Below are 13,377 nucleotides of genomic sequence, written 5' to 3' on the forward strand. Positions count from 1 at the left end.
AGAAAGGAGAGAAGTACCTTCTTTCTTTCTTTTTTTTAATTTATTTTATTTTATGTGTACAGGTGTTTTGCCTGCATGTATGTCTGTGTACCATGTGCATGCCTGGTACTCAAGAAGGCCAGAGAGGGTGTCAGATCCACTGGAACTGGACTTACATATGGTTGTTAGTCAACCTGTGGGTGCTAGGAATTGAACCTGGGTTCTCTGGAAGATCAGCCAATGAGTGTTCTTAATGGCTGAGCCATCTCTCCAGCCCCAGGCACACATACTTAGCACAACTGTTGCTCACAGTATATTTGTTGTTCTCCCATGAATCAGAATCAGGTGACTGATGGAGTTTGGTGTCAGGGTGCGGGGACAGACTGGGGACAGACTGTGTCTTGTGACACGTATGAGTCGTGGGGATCCAGAGTTACAGCCCACCACATCTTCCTCTGTACCTTTCTCCTTCCCTCCTGAATCTCCTGTTATATAGAGGTTAAATTTTCTACTGATTTTCTTCATTTCGTCTCTTCCTGATGCCTTTGAAGATATTGGCCTTATCATTTGTTTACAAATTCAAATTTGTACCCATTCTGTATGTAATTTCTCTCTTCAGTTATATTCTTTAAATAAACTGTTATTTTTACTTGGTCTTTTAAATTTTCATTGTATTTACTCAGCACTAACCACATCCTCCCATCTCTTTTATAGTGTGTGCTATGCTTAATTTGATTTTTAGAATCTATCCTTTCTAATATGGGTAATTGAGTTTATTATCTCTCTTTGTTTAGCTGGGTTTTCTTTTTTTTCTGTAATTTCAGAGGGGAGAAACCTAAGCTGACTTAATTGTGTTTTCACTGACTTTCAGGAGGATGTGCAGATACTCGAGGGCTGGAACTAGATGGATCAGAGCCTGTATAACAGTCCTGACAGCTGCCTCTTTTTTTTTTTTTTTTTTTTTTTTTTTTTTTTTTGGTTTTTCAAGACAGGGTTTCTCTGTGTAGCTTTGCGCCTTTCCTGGAACTCACTTGGTAGTCCAGGCTAGCCTCGAACTCACAGAGATCCGCCTGGCTCTGCCTCCCGAGTGCTGGGATTAAAGGCGTGCGCCACCACCGCCCGGCGACAGCTGCCTCTTTAGAGCACAATCCTGCCTTCACAAGTTGAGTCCCCAGATCTCTGACCTAGGTCCTGGAGAGGGTCTGGAGGATACCATGTTAGAATGTTACAAGTCCCCCACAGGGGTTTGAACACCTGCTGCCCACAGGGCAGCTACAGACCCTGTAGGAGGCAGGGCCTATTAGAGGAAGTAGGTCATCGGGGGCGGGTCTTTTGGGGTGTCGTTATCCCTGGCTTCTTCCTGTCATACGCTTTTCCTCTTGGTAGGGCTACTTTGCAAGGAGTTCCTGCACACCCCCATCCCCCGGAACCGCTCTGTGTGACTTCCCTGCCAGGATAAAGTGCATCTGCTGCAACAATGAGCCATAACAAACCATTCCTCCCTTAGCTGTTTTCTGTCAGGTGTTTTGATCACGGCGACACAGGAGGGATTACAATACTGTGAAGGCGTTTTACGTGTTAGATAGGAAGACACCCAGGAGTCTTTGCTTCTGTCATGTCCATTTACCCCTCACAGCAGGTTTTAGAATCAGTCACAGTGTTCATCTGAGGCCCCTCTGCTGGCCTTGGGTTCAATTTTCCTGCCTGCCTCTTGGTGACGATTGGAGCAGGCAATGAAGGATCCGTTAGAGCACTTTTCTATGGGCAAAATCATTCTGTACTCTGAAGGGGAACTGGTATCTTGCCAACCCTAACTGCTTTTTGGAGCTTCGTCTCAGTTGGGCCTCAATTTGTTATCCCTGTAGGCTTGCCGCCTTTTAAAGTTGGGGGTAAATTAGCAATGGCTGATTCTCTCAATCTCTACACCGAACTCTTTTTCTCTTTCTATCCAGTCCGTTGCCATTGCCACTAAGGCAATATTACTTAGAGGCTAGGCCATTCTTCTGTCTTTTGAAGTTGGTTGGGAATACCCTGACCCCTGCTTGCCTTGACAAGGTTATCTGTTGATGATTTTTTTTTCCCCACTAACTTCCTGTCTGTATCTCTGCTCGTTGGGGAGAGTCAAAGAAATTTAAAATAAAAACACAAACAAGCAAACAAAAACAAACCCAAATAAGTACAAATCAGCATGCATTTGTTTCCAAAGCCGCAGAGCACAGAGCGCCCGGAGTGAACCATCGGCCGAGGGCTTTGCGTGGTGAAGATGGCTCATCTAGACTCATGCGTTGCGTTGGAATGAATGCGCCAAGCTGGTGTGGGTGTTGATACAAAAGAGGCTGAGCTTGAGTAGAGAATATATGGGAGATGCCTGAACTCCCTGGGGGCCCACCATGTGTCCCCTTCTGATGCAGCCTGTGTGTCACTCTATGTAAAGCCTTTTCTCCTAGAGAGTGGTAGAGGCCCCTTTCCACCTCTCCCTTTGTTTCTGATCTGACCCAGAATGCCCACGGCCTTCTCTGACTCCCCAGACCTTCCATCTACCAGGGACAGTGCAGGGCTTGGCTTCCTTCCCCACCCATGCCTTTTCTCCTCTAACATCGTATCAACTGGAAACAATTACATTTATGGGTCACTTGTATCCCCGTGCCCAGCGCTGCTGAGCATGCTGATTGGCTATTATCCTAGTTCAGCCACAGCAGCCCAGGGCAGTGTTACCATTCCATTCCGTTTTCCAGTAAGAAAACAAAACCTTTCCTCCTGAAGTGTTGTGATCAAATCCAGGACCTGCTAAGCAAGCACTTTATATTTCTAGCCCAAGAAATTAAAAGCTGGAGGTAAAATTTCATACATCTAAGGCGACAGTATAACCCTGTGTCTTCTGAAAGCACCTGCTCAATCATTTGTTACATAGCCTCTGGGCTGGCTTCCCTAACGTCACTGATGCATATTATTCCAGATATTTCTTTTTCTTCCTAAGTATAAACATGCTTCCCCCTCAACGTAGTTTTTTTGTTTGTTTGTTTTTGTTTTGTTTTTTTGTTTGTTTTTTTAAGCTTTGCCTACGTCTTGTATAAAACTAATACATTCTTTTCTAGATAGGGCTCATTATGTAGCCCAGGCTGGCCTCTCATACTCCTGCCTCAGTCTCCCAAGTGCTGAGATTACAGGTGTGTGCCACCTCACCTGCCTTGATTCTTACGTTATTAGCTGCAGAACCAGGATCAGTCCTGAGCTGCTTTGCCTTTCCAGCTACGCTTGGAATTGCTTGGTGTCCTTGCCTTCTGGAAATCCCCTTTACTGCAATTAACTCAGTACTGAGTGCTCAGCAGGTGCTTGAACTGCTCACTGATGGGAAAGATGGAACAGAAAAAGGTTCATTTGCAGATGGCTTCTGATAGTTGTCCCGAAGGCCTGGGAGGCTAGAGGAAAGGTCTATCTTTCTACTGTCACTTGTAGGTGACTTTGGGGATAGGTGAGGAGGTTAAAAAATAAACCTCCGGCCTCTAGCTTCCAGGAAGGGCAGAGGTATTTGTCATGGTCTTCAGTTCACCTCCTGGGGAGGAAGGTTTGCAGGAGAGAGGAGACGACATCTATCAATTGCTTAGTGGTTCCTGCTGAAGCCAGCTCCCCCCCCCCCCCCCCACACACACACATGGATAGTTGTTGGGATAAGGAGGACAGGGACCGGAGAGTCAGCCCTGTGCTCACCCAGCAGGATGTGGAAAAATTCAGCTGGGTTCTTTTTATAGTTTCAATCATCCCTGGTAATGAAGATTCTGCAATTAGAACTCAGCTGGCAGTTGTGTTGGGGATGTGCGAGGCAGAATAGAATCCTGGGTCCGCAGGAGGGCAGGCCTGTCTATCAGGACCACTTGAAGGCTCCCCTAGGAACAAGGGATGTGATGTGAGGACAGAGCTATTTTTGCAGGCCGTTTTCTAGCCACCATCACACCTCAGATAAAGTTCCACTTGGGCACTACAAAGCTTACGTTTTGTTCAAGCTACATCCTTTTGCAATTATCTGTCAAGATGGAGAAGCACATCATTAACACAGGTGATACATCATTTATTTAGGCACCCCAAAGACATGGAATTTATGATGATTTCATTGGGCCTTGATCAGAATTTGCTTAGTCTGTGAAGAAAGAATTTGTTGAAAAATATTTTAAGAGGATCAGCCTGGTTAAGGAGGTAAACTGTGGGTCAGTGAGACAGCTCATGAGTAAAGGCACTTGATGCCAAGCTTAATGACCTGAGTTCCATCACAGGAACACACACACACACACACACACACACACACACACACACACACACAAATAAATAAAAATGAAATAATTTTTAAACATCGTAAACTATTTTCAAACACTTAATCAGAATGAGAGACAAACTTTTATTGAACACATATTATGTGCGACTCCCTAGCTACATCATTTGCATATTCATAACCTGCCTTCTCCTTAATCAGCTTATTAGATGGCACTTTTATACGCTCTATTTTATAGGTAAAGGAGAGGGCCTCCTGTCCATCACATAGCTAAGCAGTGGCAGGCCCTAACATTGAAGCCAGCCAACTCTGATTCAACTGCTCCTTTTCTGAAGTATGAGTCACTAGGCTGGTTCAAAGCCAACCTCATCTGTTCATAAAACCACTCTGGCTGCCTCTGCATGGCACCACTGTTAGCACCTGGGGCTGTCCTCACTGTTTTATCCAGCACCATTGCAGTAAAGGATGGAGAAGCGTCTGTTTCTTGATAAATTATTAAGTGTCTTTCTCATTCCGTGCTAGCGTGGGTGCCTCCCGACTCCTTCTCTACCGGATTTAAAGCTCTCGCTAAAACTCCTGCACTCTGACAACCAAAATTACAGTATCAAAACAGGAAAGACATCCACTCAGATTGTCGTTTCCATCCTGGCAAACCTATCTCACGAGCCACACGCTGCCTTCTGAGTTACGTGTCTGATGGTCTCTGTTCCCTTCTTCAGCCGGGAACTCTGGGGTCACAGGTGAAGGTCTCTCTGACAGGCCTGAGCACGGCAAACATGGTGCCCACAGGTTTTGCCCTTTACCCTTTCTCTCTTGCTAAAAACTGTTAGATTACATTCCTAAAGCTAGCTCCCAAGGTCTGTTCCCTTATTTGGCCACTGACTCAATCTTGCAACAAAACACCAAAGTCCAACAATCAAAACTCATTATTTGGCTAACAGGTCCAATCAGGATTTACCCACTCACCCTACCACAGACTGCGCCCCCGCCCCCAGCGTTTTCTCCTTAAAAACCCACTCCTGCAAGAAATATCTGCTGCTGCTGTTGCTGCTTGCTGCCTGCCTTTGCCCTAGCCAGAGGCAGCCCCCCACTCTGCCCCGTTTGCCCCTCTGCAGTAATAAATCTCCTTTGTGCTGAGAATTTGGTGTCTGGGTGTGTCCTGTCCGCACTGACTCTGGGGGGCCATTCCAAGCCCTACAACAAGCAAGCTGCAGACCTAGATGTGGGGACGGTAGAGGCTGCATGAAAATTAAAATAGAGAACAAAAATCACTTCCCTCCTGCGCTCCGGTGATCTAGAGCTTAACAATCTATGCTTTACTTCTTAGAGGAGGGGGTGACGGGTATAAGTCCACTCCTGGATATGTGAACTAACGCTTGTCCTTCAAGGAGTATTGTTCTGCAAATGTGCAAGGTCCCAGAGAGTATGGTTGTTGCTGTGATAAGCATGGCTACGTTGTTTGGGGGAGAATTGTGGATATATTTGGAACTTGGATCTGGAAAAGCTACTGAGTGTTTGGAGGTTAAAGAGCTGTGCTGTGGGGACTTGGAAGGTGATTGAGGGAAATGCTCGTGATGGAGGCCTGGCTTGTGACATTTGAGAATTCCCTCAAAAACTCTATCAGGGACGTTCATGTGATGTATTTTCAATTAAGAATCCTTGGAAGTGAGATATGTTGCTGATTAGCTGGGGCTGAAGACTCAGCTGTGATTAATAAGAGACCAGCTTGACTGAGGCAAAATCTTCTGAGAAGTACTTCCTCAAGGTCAGTGCCCAGAAGCAGTGTGGTCTAAGGGGTCGAGAGTGTGTGGACATCAAGCTCACGGCAGAACTTGGCAAATATGCAAGAGTCTCCCCCACGGTACTGGTTTTGAACACACGCAGGAGTCATGAGAGTAGCCGAAGGTTCACACTGTGCATGCAGGATTGGAGTAGGGGGTTGGAGTAGCTGAAGGTTCACACTGTGTGCATGCAGGATTGGAGTAGCTGAAGGTTCACACTGTGCATGCAGGGTTGGAGTAGCCGAAGGTTCACACTGTGTGAATGCAGGGTTGGAGTAGCTGAAGGCTCACACTGTGTGCATGCAGGGTTGGAGTAGCCAAAGGTTCACACTTTGTGCATGCAGGGTTGGAGCAGCTGAAGGTTCACACTGTGTGCATGCAGGGTTGGAGTAGCTGAAGGTTCACACTGTGTGCAAGCAGGGTTGGAGTAGCTGAAGGTTCATACTGTGTGCATGCAGGGTTGGAGTAGCTGAAGGTTCACACTGTGTGCAGGCTTGGAGACCCCAATGAAAGGCCAGATGAGGCCATCGGTGAAAGTGCAGCCTCAACTGCTGTGAAGACCACAGGACATTGGAGCCATCGAAACCATGAGTGATCTGCCAAGGACAGCAGCGCGTGAGGGTGGAGCTGGCTTGACCTACAAGACGAGCTGTACATGACCAGGATGGCAGAGCCAGAGAGGTGGGACTCACCGAGCTCTTTTGCTTCCGGAAGATGATGAGTCTCAGACAATTGACACTGAGGTGCTTTTGTTGTTTGTTTTGTGACAAGGTCTCACCCTGCAGCTTTGACTGGCCTGGAACTTGCTATGTAGACCACCTGCCTCTGCCTACCCAGTGCTGGGATTAAAGGTGTATGGCACCATGACCAGTCCTCAACACTGAGCTTTTTACATGGAGGGACTTTATTTTTGCTTAAGTGTGATTTATTTTATGCCCTGATGTATTAGCGTTCTATATAGAAAATTAGGGTTTTCTATATTCTAGAGCAGTGGTTCTCAACTTTCCTAGTAATGCTACCCTTTAATACAGTTTCTCATGTTCTGGAGACCAAGAGTTCAGTAGTGGCTTAGTCCATGAGGCTAGATGTCTCAGCTGGTCTTCAGTATATGCTGGAATCCCGAAGAAGTAAGCTCTACTGCCAGTGAAGGAAGGGATGTTCCAGCAAGGCGAGGGCAAGCAGGCAGAGAGCAAGAGCTTCCTGCTTCCACATCCTCATATAGGTGTGGCCCAGATTCAAGGTGTGTGTCTTCCCACCCCAAGATACGGATCAAAAGGGTGTCTTCCTAACTCAAAGATCCAGATCAGAAGCGGACCGTCCCCCTTCAAATGAAGCAAAAACTTCCTCCCAGGTGTGCCCTCCATTGTTGGGGTTTAGTCCCAGATGTAGTCAAGTTGACAAGCAGGAGCAGCCATCACACCTGGCTCTTCCCTTTTGGAGCAAGGAAGTAAGTGACATGTTTTTGATGTCCATAGGAGATTACAGCTAAGAGAGTTGAGATTTGTAAAGTATTGGGAATTTTAAAGATTGGGGGGATCTTTTGAACTGGAAACATGAAACTTAGAGGACAAGGTTATGGTTTTTAAGATTTATTTATTCATTTATGTATGTGTAAGTATGGATGCCTGCACGTTATGTCCCACCCCCTCAGATAGAGGACGTATCAGATATTAAACTGATAAGAACAGACACTACACTTGATCTTAGCCAAAAGGCCGAGAAGTGAAGGCCCAGAAGCGATGCATGTTATGGTTTTTAAAGTGAAACATTTGTGTGTCAAGTAGACAAGGGGTGGTTTGTGATGGTTATTTTTTGTTTGTTTGTTTGTTTTGTTTTGGTTTTTGGTTTTTTGAAACAGGGTTTCTCTGTGTAGCTTTGCGCCTTTCCTGGACTCACTTGGTAGCCCAAGCTGGCCTCGAACTCACAGAGATCCTCCTGGCTCTGCCTCCTGAGTGCTGGGATTAAAGGAGTGCGCCACCACCGCCCGGCATAATGGTTGGTTTTAATGTCAATTTTGCTACACATTAGAATCTCCTGAGTCTTGACTCTCACCTGAAGAAGTGTCCTGACTTCATTAATTGACGTGGGAAAACCAACCCTGACTGTGGACAGCAGGGCCTGGTAACAGCCCAGCCTGAAAGGCCAGGGCGGCAGAAAGGGATTATTGCCTTTTGTGTCTTTTGTTCACTAGGCTTTCCCTTTAGGTGCAGAGCTGATTTACCCTTCTGTTGCTGCTGCTGCAGATTCCTTCACTGATAACAAACCCAGTGTTCCCAGCTTCCTTCGTGCACTAAGGACAAGTGGCTCTCCATCAACCTTCCAGGTTTGTGGGACCAGATTGGTACTGCCCAGGGACTCAGCCTTGTGGGCCTGCCACTCTGAGACTACTCTGACTGCTGAGGCATCCAGCCACAAGGACTGGGCTCTCAGCCTCTCAGCTGCGAGACAACTGTTGTCACTATTTTAATGCAAGTTGACTTAATAAATTATATATGTGTAGTTTATTAAGCTCTGACTAATAAAATTACTCAGATCAAATGCACCAGGATCCTATATTAGTTGTGACAATAAAATACAGACAACACACACACACACACACACACACACACACACACACACACACACAATATCACAAAACCCAATTCTCAGGGCTGGTGATGCAGCTGTAAAGGGCTTCTCTGGCATGTGCAGGACCTTGGGCTCAGTCCTCAGCACTGCAATCAAATAGAATAAACCAGAGCTGGAGTGATGGTTCAGCAGTTAAGAGCAAGCACTTGCAGAGGATTGGGAGTTTAGATCCCCTCACCCACGTCACACCTCTGTAGGCATCTCCATTTTTTCACATGCACCCCCTCATACACATAATCTAAAATAAAATAAAGCTAAATCTGAAACAATGAAACCCTTTCTCCCGGTAGCCTAAGCTGGTAAATCAACAATCAGAACGTGAAGCTGGGGCTGACGAGATGGCTTAGCTGTGGAGAGTGCTCCTTGCTCTGGCAGACTACTGGGGACTGGCATTCCCGGCACCCTGGTTGGGTGATTCACAACTGCCTGTAACTTTAGGTCCAGGAGATGAGACATCTTTCCCTGCAGATGTGCACATGCACACACCCAGAGAAGAACACATACACAAAGAAAAATAAACCAAACCGTAGGAAAAAATTAAAACAGGGTTTTGTTTATGCTTGTGGTAGTAACAATACTAATTTCATGATAGTACTAATTACTAATATTAAGAATTGGTGTTGTTTCCCTTTGAATATTGGGCCAGTGTGTCAGTGGCTACTCCTGAAATAAGAAACTTTGGGTACTTTGTATAAACATCTCCCTCTCTCTCTGTCTGTCTCTGTCTCTCTTACACACACACACACACACACACATGCTTTTTTACAGATAAGAAAACAGTGTGAAAAAAAGCCTTAGGCTGAATTCGGGTTTTGCAGAAAAGTGTCTCTGTTAAAAGAGAAACCTAAGCATGTTTCTGAACGTAACTAACTCAGCCCCCACCCTCCATCATACAGATTGTCAAGAACAAATCTCCCTTCTCCAGTTGATTTAATCCCAGGTGGAGTTTCCCCAGCATGTGCCCATCTTACTATATTCAGTAGACAGGAGATGCAGACTACAAGCCAATTTTTATTCAAGTGAATCTGTGGTGGAAGAAATCTATATTAACAGGAATCACCAACTGCATTCCAAGGACAGCTATCCAGACATCTTTCATGATCATCTGCTGTTTTGAATTTTGTGTGCCAATGCTCACTGCCATTTGAGTGGGCAATTGAGAACTGCCTGTCCACAGACAACACATGGTCAATATTGGCATGTGCAATATGCAGAAGTTGGGGCAACATGAATATGTCTGCTGGCTTCACAGACATATCTGATAACTCGGGAGAACTTGCTTGAGTTTCAAGCCTGGGCGGGGCAGGGCAGTAACTGGCCTGGAATCCGATCCTCGCTAGGGAGCTGGGTGTGAGGGTTTTTCTGGAAATGTTGGGGAAAGAGCAAGAACAAAACCAAAGTGTGGTGCAAAGGGCGTGGCTGGCAGTGAAAGACCGAAGACAAGCTGGGCAGCTGCCGACCCTTCCAGCTGCTTTCTGGGTATTAGACAGTGAGGCACCTCTGGATGGCCGCGGCCCTGGGGCAGGGCTTGTAGGTAGGCAATTATGTTTCGAGCAGGGTGTCAGACCCCACTTGGTCATTGGGCTAGTTTCTGGTGCTCGGGACACAGCCTGTACAACTCTGAGAAGTGGCCCTGCAGTCAAAGGTTAGAGCCTGGGAAGATCCTCTGAGAGATCATGTGGGGACTTTAGGGAAATGTTATGAAAACAAAATTCAGAACATTATGTACTAGTAGTATTAAGAATACATAGGAAGGAATATATCTTAGTTAAGATTTCTATTGCTGTGATGAAACACCATGACCAAAAACTAACATGGGGTTAGGAAAGAGTTTAATTGGCTTATACTTCCATTTCACTATTTGTAGCACAAATTGTTGGAAGGTCTTATTAATAAAAACAAACCCAGAGCCAGTTATTGGGGTGAACGCTGGAAGATCAGAGAAACAGAACAAGCCACATCCAACCTCACCTTGTCAACTTCTCAGCTGATCCTGTTTCCTCAAACTGGAAGCCTCTGTGTCCTCATAAATGGATCTCAGGTGAACTGCTGCTAAAAGTCTAAAAGTTTAACGAGCCTTAAAAGCCTCTAGTTCCTGGTTTTCACTCCTTATATACCTTTCTGCTTCCTGCCATCACTTCCTGGGATTAAAGGCGTGTGTCATCATGCCTGGCTGTTTCCAGTGTGGCTTTGAACTCACAGAGATCCAGACAGATCTCTGCTTCCTGAATGCTAGGATTAAAGGTGTGTGTGCCACCATTTTCTGGCCTCTATGTCTGTCTAGTGGCTGTTCTGTTCTCTGACCCCAGATAAGTTTATTAGGATGCACAATATATTGGGGACACAATATCACCACAACTATTCATTATTGAAGGAACAGGAATTCAAACAGGGCAGGAACCTGGAGGCAGGAGCTGATGCAGAGGCCATGGAGGAATGCTTTTTACTGACTTGCTCTCCATGGCTTCCTTAGACTGCTTTCTTACATAACCCAAGATGACCAGCCCAGGGATGGCCCCACCCATAATGGGCTGGGCTCTCTACCACCAATTCCTGTTTAAGGAAATGCCCTACAGGCTTGCCTACAGTCTGATCTTATGGAGGCATTTTCTCAATTGAGGTTCCCTTCTCTGAGATGACTTCAGCTTGTATCAAGTTGACACAAGCATTTTCTCCCTCAAAACAATCACAATTTCAGGATAGGCTGAAAGGATAGCATAACATTTATAGACAGTATTTATATTAATAGCAAATATGTATTTACAAATAATTTCATATTTATCTAAAGTAAATTTCTATTGTGCATACTTTTTAAAGCTTCAGAAGCACTTTGACCCAAACCCTGGGCCTTACCCAGTCTACCACTGATCTATACCACCAGTCCTGGTTCTACATACTTGGGCATCTTTCTTTTTTCACTTAATATCTGTTTGTTTATTCAGTGCTGGAGACTGAACACAGGGCCCCTTGCATGCTAGACAGGGGCCCTACTACTGAGCCACACTTCCAGCCTTTACTTAATACATTTTGAAGCATTTTCATATCCACGTACATTAGTTAACCTACTTATTTTTTTTTAAAATTGTTTGTTCGTTTTTTGAGATAAAGTCTCACTTTGTAGCCCTGGCTGGCCTGGAACTCACTACATAGACCCGGTTAGCCTTGAACTCACAAGAGATCCACCTGCCTCTGCCTCCCAAGTGCTGGAAAGGTGTGAACCGCTAGGCCCTGATGGGGCTGTTTTTCTTTATTAGGTAATTATGAGAAATCCAGTCACAGCAATGTCCTCCAGCTTACTCAGGCTGTTCTTGCTGAATATTTAGCTTCCCTCTGACTTCACACTCTTTTGCTTCTTCCATAGCCTCTGTACACACCACTTGGTGTGCTGGCTGAGCAAGAAGAATGAAATCACAGTGCTGTGTCCACTGTGGGTTACTCACTGGAAGATGGAAGCCAGGGGATTTTGACCTGTCAGGGCCGCCTGCCATCAACATGCTCGCTTTACTGATGACCACTAATGTCGAATGGGTGTTGGGGGTGGGGGTGGGGGGTGGACACGACAGTGACATGGGCAGTACATTGAGTAATTTGTACCTTGGAGCTCCCTCTCTAAAGAAAGCTCTAGAGTGGTGTTTGACATCACCATCCCATGCCCACCCGCAGCCCCAGCCATGAGCTGGAGACAGGCTTACTCTACAGCCTTGGGTGGGTGATAGAGCAGGCAAAGTCACCAAAACCGGATTCAGAGACACAGACCTTGAGTGGCAGCTATGAATCCAGATCCACTTGGCAAACTAATTTCTAGGAGAAACGGTCCTTTGAGAGTCCCTCTGGCTTGGCGGTCACAATCCATTTCAGTGCCTCCGGGCTGTATGGTTACTTTCTCTTGAGGGTGGCTCACTGCACTGAATCATGTGTGGCTTTGCTTCCAGATTTCCTAAACTGAGAAATTGAGGAAGGAGTTACATTAATGACCTTCTTTCTTCCCGAAGTTTCAATCAAATGATAGGAGAGCAATCTGCATAGTAATTATAACACCCTTCCAAGTGAATCCCCATGCCTCAGCAGAGGAGAGCATGGAGGTCTATATCTATAATGAAACTCAGACCTATCACCTCTAAATCACAAGGAGGTTAATTCGGGCTATGCAGTCGCAGTCAGAAGGGGCATGATATACAGCATACTGGTCGAGGGGACAGGCTCACATAGTTCTCAAGACTGGAGGGTAACAGGACATAAGCTGTCACTTGAGATAAGGCTTGTGCTGGCAGCTGCCTCCATCTGGGACTGCTTGGTAAGTACCATGACCACTCAGGTTATGAATGGGTATCTTGCCTTTTTTTTAGTATCAGAGCAGAAAATATATTGCATAAAGTTCTTGCCCTAAATCCTCAAATCCAAAGATTTTATGACTAATGGCAATGACAGGTCATACTTAGGAGGAGCTGGAGGTGGTCAGAGGGAGATGTACATATCCTTGACCTTTTGGGAATGTCTACCCACAGATCTCCATACGTGTCTGTCATCCTATAGGTGATACTTGACAGGGCAGTGTGTGTGTGTGTGTGTGTGTGTGTGTGTGTGTGTGTGTGTGTGTGTGTGATGTTAACCAAAGAGCTACCACCTGAAGTTTCCTGCCCACCAGCATGAAGTAGGGTTCCTGGGCTTCCAGGTTGTTGCCCAGGAGTTCGCTTTGCTTCTCCTTTGCTGAGACACCTCCAGTTC

The 13,377-nt window shown here is 45.8% G+C and overlaps 1 pseudogene; it reads right to left on the bottom strand.

The window, feature by feature from the left end:
* Positions 1–7,640: 7,640 nt before the first annotated feature.
* On the bottom strand, positions 7,641–7,751 carry LOC131913979 (U2 spliceosomal RNA; annotated as a pseudogene).
* Between the last annotated feature and the right edge of the window lie 5,626 nt (positions 7,752–13,377).

The sequence above is a fragment of the Peromyscus eremicus genome, chromosome 6, assembly GCF_949786415.1.
Source record: "Peromyscus eremicus chromosome 6, PerEre_H2_v1, whole genome shotgun sequence".
NCBI classification, from domain to species: Eukaryota; Metazoa; Chordata; class Mammalia; order Rodentia; family Cricetidae; genus Peromyscus; species Peromyscus eremicus.